Raw genomic sequence first — 7,500 nt, 5'->3', positions numbered from 1 at the left:
CCGACGGCGGATTTTCGCAAATGTCGAGCCATCCAAGGCCTTCACGTAAAGAAAAGCGCAGCCCAATGAGGCAGTAATGTAAAGTCGCGCACTGCTGTAGGAGACTGCAAGTGTAGTTCAGTAAAGATGTTTAGAATAGTTGGTCTGCTATCGGTAAAGAAGACTGTCATCGTCAGAGAAGAACGAAGACGAGATCGCCTGCTCATCATCATCTGTGTTCTTCTTGCGTGTGCGTGTGTGTGTTAACTTGTTTTGTTAACTTGTACGTGTGTGTGTTAACAAGCCGAAACACTCGGAATTGCCGTTGAAGACAGCATGTTCTACGGTTCAAGTCCCGAGATGAAATGTCGATCAAAAATATCGGCTCGTATACCACACTTTAAAAAGAAGGCTAAGCTGCTCGATCTTCCGAAGAGCAAAGACTTCATTTCATTCATCTCTTCGTGTAACGGCATTAACGTCTCGCGCTTTCCCCTTCCCTCTTCTCAAGATCGAGGACGTGGCCCGCGGTGGCCGAATTTAGATTAGTGAAATAACAAGAACACCCATCGTGCCATTTCATTCATGCCATTGAGGTTTGGTAATCACAGGTGGTCAACATTGTTACGGAGTCCACCGCTATACGTCATGCCGCACAATCATCATCATCATCATCAGCCTGACTACGCCCACTGCAGGACAAAGGCCTCGCCCATGTTCCGCCAGTTAACTCGGTGCTGTGCTTGCTGCTGCCAATTTATGCCCGCAAACTTCATAATCTCATCTGCCCACCTAACTTTCTCTCTCCCCCTAACTCGCTTGCCTTCTCTGGGAATCCAGTTAGTCACCCTTAACGACCAGCAGATATCCTGTCTACACGCTACATGCCCGGCCCATGTCCATTTCCTCTTCTTGATTTCAACTATTATATCCTTAACCCCCGTTTGTGCCCTAATCCACTCTGCTCTCTTCTTGTCTCTTACGGTTACACCTACCATTTTTTTTTAACATCGCTCGCTGCGTCGTCGTCACTTTAAGCTACACCCTTTTTGTAAGTCTCCAGGTTTCTGCTCCCTAGCACAATCATATCGTAGTTTTTAATGCGAGAAAGTCTTACAGTAAAAAAAAAAGCATTCTTTGTTTTTGCTATTCTCTCATGTGAATGCGTATTAACAACCGAAGTTTCTTTGCGCGCGCTAGTTTGATGCTGTTCCTGTTAATGAGCCAGTTTTGTCTCAAAGCGTATTTGCGCGCGAACTACCTGTTTGGAATAACTCTATTCGTGTATCATTAACCAGATGATCATTATGTCCAAACGAGTACATTGCTTTGGTAAAAAAAAATTTCGAAAGTGATACTAGAAGCAGGAAGCTTTGCGAAAAATATGAATTGTGGATTCCACGTGCTCAGGATATGTATTATGTGTATGACGTTTTACGATGTCTTCTTGAATTTTACTAGTATTGCGACGCGACTGCTGGTGCATGTTTACATTTATCGTGTGACGAGGATTATAGTCGGTGTCGTTTCCTAGCATTAGCGTTATTCTTACGGATTCATGCCAGTCGTATGAAATTTTGTTGTTGTTGTTGCTGTTGCCTGCAGTGACACTGATTCTGGCTCGAGAAAGTGATTTGGTCGTCTAAATAAAATAAAAAGTACACTAAAAGAGCACGAAAGCTGTCGAAAGCAAAACGACAAACCAGGGTGAAACTAATCCGTCAGGATCATTTTTTTTTCGTTGTCTCTACAAGTCATAACTAACGACGATCAGATAACTAAACTAATCAAGATCTCATTACCTAGCTAAACCGGAAGTGGACGGTTGTAAAGAGCGCTTAACTAAGCTCTCATTCGCCCTCATTATTGTGATATATTTCATTTATTTTTTTCAACATGGCCTTTTGGGATAATGTCAGAACAGATTTGATGATACGAGTTAAAAACAGCTCCGCATATGCTCTCTTGCTTTTCTTTTTTTTTAGTGTCTTCTTTTTCATTGTTAGTATCATGGCGCTCGGATAAACGGCTCTAGCATGTGATACCTTCCCATATTCTTTTTTTTTAATTTTGGGGAATTTATCAGGCACATCATCACTCACAATAGCGATCACACTGCGTTCTTCGCCCCAGTATCTTGGGGTTCACATCGTGGGATTGTTCTGTGCCTCGGAGGTGACCTGGTTTGCCTCGCCTTCAAGGCGTGTAAAGTACTACGTAACAATATAAAGAGAAAAGTCTAATAGACATTGTGGGAAAATCCGCAGCAATCTTACGAACTCAGACATTGCGTATAGCGTAGTCTCAGTGCGTACACGAATTCACTTATACGCCTGCACGACACGAAGAAGTGCATCCGTATATTTGCAAGCGCTTGCGGGCGACAAACTTGCTGATCTAGCCCGAATGTTGTCCATATTACGATATCAGCAGCGATAGAGGCGTGGTATATTTGCAAATGATGCTTACGGGAGGTGTGGGTCGTCACTATTGGAGTTCAGACATCTTGCTGTAATTTGTTTATCGTGCTCCGGTAGTTTCTTAAACACAAGTGTCTTCTCAGTGGTTGTCGCAGTTTTGAGACGTCTTGTTTCGCGGGTTTCTGACCATCTCGAAAAAACTGATTAAATCTCGCGCCATATATCCGATAGTCTTTCTTTCTTTCTTTCTTTCTTTCTTTCTTTCTTTCTTTCTTTCTTTCTTTCTTTCTTTCTTTCTTTCTTTCTTTCTTTCTTTCTTCTTTCTAAAGTATCTACGCCGTAACCGGAATCACTTCAGTTGGAAAAGTAAATCGCGCGAGCTGAGTAATCTAAAGTAGATACTTGTATAGCCGTCAACAACAAGAAAAAAAATTGCCCGCAGCTTCCCTCTGGGGAACACTGAGGAGGATGCGGACCATATAATTGGTTAACGGGGTGTTAAAGTGCGACTTACTTGGGTCGATGGCTAAATTGGTTAACGTGGTTGTGAAATGGGGTGTTAAATTGCGACTTACTTGGGTCGATGGCTAAATTGGTTAACGTGGTTGTAGGAGGGGGTGTTAAATGAGTGAACACGTACACACGTATGCGAAAGGGCGGCGCTGGTCGAAGGGACGTCGATCATTGTGTTTGTGGATTCGTTGGAATTCATTTCACCGCGACCTTGGACGTCGACGCGCCGTACAAACCAACCGACGAGCGGCAACTGAGCGAGCGAGCGCCGACCTTGAGTATATATACAGCACGACGGCGCATGCACTGTCAGCTGTTGAATGTTCTCGAAGCGCGACGCCACATGCGCGTCCACTGGAGAATCAGGAGAATTGTAGATGTCGAACGCGGTGTGTAGAGGAGGAAGGGTGCACAGATGGTGGAGGAGTGAAGCGCGCGCGGTGTGTAGAGGAGGAAGGGATGCACAGATGGTGGAAGAGTGGGCGACGGCGCGACGGCGCATGCGCGCGCGTCAGCTGTCGAATGTTCGAGAAGCGGTGCGGACGGCGCGGACGGCGCACTACAAGGCGCGAGTATAAGATGCTCCGCATCTAAAAAATCAGCAGTGCTTCCGCGTCACTCGGCGTTTAACGATAGGAGGTTGATCTTTCCCGTGCAATGGGATGCATTATTTTTGTGCGATACTCCTTGCAAGATATTTGGGACACCCCGCGTTGCAGACATAAGCATGCGTACCCATACGAAATGTAAGTATGACGTCAACGGACACGTCTGAAACGCGTCGACGTATGTATCTTGTCGTGGGTTACTATATGAACTGACGCTATAGATAAAGACGGAGTCTTTTTTCGAGTCTGAGCAGTATCGTCAAACTGGCGTGGCAGTCGCGGTGTCATGATAATATATGGTAGCGCTGACAAAGGACACGGACAGGAGAAAACACGTTCAAGACAACACTCACTTCTCTTGTCCGTGTCCTTTGTCTGCGCGATCATATATTGTAATGCTACCATACCAACAAGTCTAAGTCGCCACCCTCATTGAGACGCTGGATAACACGGAACGTGGGATGAAGTGCTGGGCTTGGTCGCAGCAACTTCAGAAGCGAGATACGCGACGCCGGCTATAGGCTTTCGAGTGTTTCGAAACCGTGTTTCCGGTGCCTTCTGGATCACTGCGTCCAACAGCCTATGCCAGAACACGGGCCGTGCTTCACGTCCGATCCCGCTTTTTTTCGAAAGGGGGGGTTTATTAATAAACTCCGCAGTGGGCGCAGAACGAAAGAGCGGCTTTAATAGGCTCCGCTGTCTCTCCTTTTTTTTTTTTCTCATTCTTTCTTCCAAGTTATTTCTGTTTCATTTTGTGGTGCTCACACCCTTTTCGCAGTTAGAAACCGGTGTTCCAAACCCTCTCCTACCGTGTGGCTTTCTCTCGCCACTGACACTCTCCTTAAATTTAGCACCGTCCTGAAAGATGGCGGGGAATGAAAGGGAGGCGCACGACGTCTGGCGGCTGCTTGAAACGAAACGGTAGAGAAATGCGGCGAAGGAAACGCGACCCGCTTCGCTAATAGGGTGCACTGTACGGGAGGGGGGGAGGGGGGGGAAGCCAGAGGATGATTTAACTTGGCGTAATTTATTACTGCGGCAGGAACTTTCTCCACGCTTCGCTTTGGACCGAGCTGTTTCAACACGAGTTGATACTCGCGTTGAAATACTGCTCGTGCTTGTCACGGTTAGGTGGTACCTAGACGTCGCATAAGCCTTGCCAATCGTCAATACATCGGCAGCCCCTTTGATGGGATTCAGACGAACATGAACTCCAAGAGGTTCCGTTGTATATGGGGGCTAGGAAAATCGTTCAACAGAAAATGTCTCTGGAGCCAAGGTTTTGACAAGTGGAATTTTCCTGGATAAGGCAGCGACTAATTGTTACTGGCAGCAACGTCAACTTTGGCGAGTCACTGACAACTTTCATTTCATGTTTGTTGAGACAAATATGCAAAAAAAAAAACTGACTCGGAGCACGAGCGCTGTTTGACGATTCCTAATTACATTTAACAAGCAACGAGACTCGCAATACATTGGAGAAAGACCCGTCACTGTGGTGTAGTGGTTATGGCACTCAACTATACTGACCAGTGGGCCTGCGGATCGAATCTAGGCCACGGCGGCCGTATTTTGATGGAGGCGAAAAAAATACTTGACTGCTGTGTATTTAAATTTGGGTGCGCGGTAAGAAACACCGGGTAGTCGAAATTCCCTAAACCTTCTGCTATACAACGTCCCTCATAAATATATCGTGATTTTGTGACGTTAAAATCTAGCAGGGAATACAATGCTAAATAAGAACACGTTTGTAATTTGCGTAGCTTTGTGATTTACTTTCAAGTTGCGGCTGCGCTGATGACCAATAATAAAACCAACATTGCGCAGTAAGGTGGTCTGCTGGTTGATAGAACAATAGCGCTGCTGTTTCTGTCTGACATGTTGCATTGACGGGCCAACAATGTTGGCTTTTTTTTTTTCTGGGTACTTTTTTGTATTATGCCAGTGGGTACATCTGGTGGATTATTGCACTTTCAAACTACGCCGCTCTTTGTGCCTAAGTACGTTTGAAAAATTTGAAAGATTCCTCACAGGAGTCCTTGAAATGTTCCTTGGTTTGGATGGGCTTGCAGACTGCGCTGATACTGTAGCATTTCTCTGGGGGTATACCTGATGTTTTGAGGCTTGTCCTAAAAAAAAAAAAAGACTTACCACCAGATCGATTTCATTGCTTGTTTCTTTTCTTGCTTTTTTTCTTGTTGTGGGACAAATACAGCACAGCAGCACACGTCGGCGTATGTAAATGGCTGCTTTCAGAGTAGCGGTTGAGACTAATGCATCTAAGAAAATTCAAAGGAGGTATTAGGTTGTACTTTTTAACGCAAATATCCCATTAGGGCAATCTATCGTGGAGTAAACCCACGCGATACCGTTCAAGGCTACACCAGTTCTTCTGCACGTTCGAGTAGCCTGCTATAACCACTTTTTTCGTCACTATCGTCTTCCCTTTCTTTTAACTCTGTTCGAGAGAATGTAACAATACCATAAAGTTGGTGTTATTATCACCCTGCTTGCTTTTGCTCTCTGATTTCCCCGTGTTTGTGCGCGGTCTTCCTGATGATTTTATATTTACTTTTGTCGTCTCCACAGCAGAATGATTTGAACGAAGTCCGTTTTCTCAAGCTTTGGCGTAAAAAAGCTCGCACAGCCAATTAAGGTTTTGTTTTGCGACTCGGCGCTGTGCTAGGTCACAGAATATTTTTTTTAATCCAAGGAGTGGTTTCTTGTACATATTTACAAATAACAATTTCGTATGCCTTCCAGATGGCTACGCATGAAACATGATCATTTTCATTCAGTACTAAATGATTTTGGGACGGTGGGGTAACATTTTTTTGGAACGCAGTGCTGATCCTAAGGAGGTTTTACAAATTACGACGGAGCAAGGCGCAAAATTCGATTAAATCTCCTGGTGCGCCTATTCGTTTTGTCTACATCAGCAGCGTGCGCTTCTCTCCCTTAACAAGGAAGTCTGGTAGACGTAATATATTCGTCGGAAAATATTTTCTAAAACGAGAATAAATCAAACAGGCTATGTAAAAGATGGTTATCTCGCGCCCGTTTCTTTTCTTTTTCACTACGAAAGCGGGCGTTCTCCTCCCCCCCCCCCCCTTTTTTTTGCTAACTTAGAAAACCACCGTGAGCTTCTAGAATGGCAGAGTGTGCTATTATTCAAGGCACTCTAATTCGATTCGAATGAACCATATCCTTTGGAAGACGCGAGATATGCACGCCTTTGCGCCGGTGTATTTATATGCGGAAGGCTTTACGTCGAATAGTGCGCGTTGCGACTCATAATTGTATTTTAATACCTCGCGTTGGCAGAAGCGAGTCGAGCTAGTAGATCGCCAAGATTTGCAGAGAGCTGTGGAGTTAGGTTTTTACAAGCTCCGTAGTTGCAATGCACGAGAACGATACACGCAGATACCCTTGTACGCACGTGGCTTCTCGGTTTTGTTTTCTGTTTAACGGAATGAAGGTCGATATTTTAGTTTCGTTTACCATTTGCTTCTTCCTCGTACCTCAATTGAAATGCAGGTTTCGGGCTTGTACGTGTTGTCGGTAAATGGACGAGCCGGGAAAATACTTCATTTTATTTGGTACAGCACTGACATGTCTGCTGCTCTTCGAAATATTCGCAGATGATCAAAGGAAGTTACTTGAGACGTGATCATAAAAATGCAGAGAGAGAGGGGGGGGGGTGGAATAGAGGGAAATAAAGACGGAAAGACAGTGAGATTAACCAGAATTACATCTGGCTTGCTACCCTACACTAAGGGCAAGCAGAACGAAACGTGTAAGAAAAAGTGGAGAGAAGAGCGCAATTGGCATATGGATTATTCATTTCGCTCAGCTGTGGTTTATTAAGACAAAAATCTCAAAACCCTCCTGCAATGTGAAAGTTGATAGTTGGCGTACAGCGTCGACGGCGACAGCGTCCCGCGTAGGGCACAGCATGAGTGATGCAAAAAATCATCACG

General features: G+C 45.0%; 1 protein-coding gene across 6 annotated transcripts in view; it reads left to right on the top strand.

The window, feature by feature from the left end:
* Positions 1 to 7,500, top strand: part of LOC119176890 (uncharacterized) — a 326,865-nt gene that overhangs the window by 58,315 nt on the left and 261,050 nt on the right. The window lies entirely within an intron of this gene.

This window comes from Rhipicephalus microplus, chromosome 3 (assembly GCF_043290135.1).
Source record: "Rhipicephalus microplus isolate Deutch F79 chromosome 3, USDA_Rmic, whole genome shotgun sequence".
Classification (NCBI taxonomy): Eukaryota; Metazoa; Arthropoda; class Arachnida; order Ixodida; family Ixodidae; genus Rhipicephalus; species Rhipicephalus microplus.
This window is presented reverse-complemented; position numbering and strand designations above follow the sequence as displayed.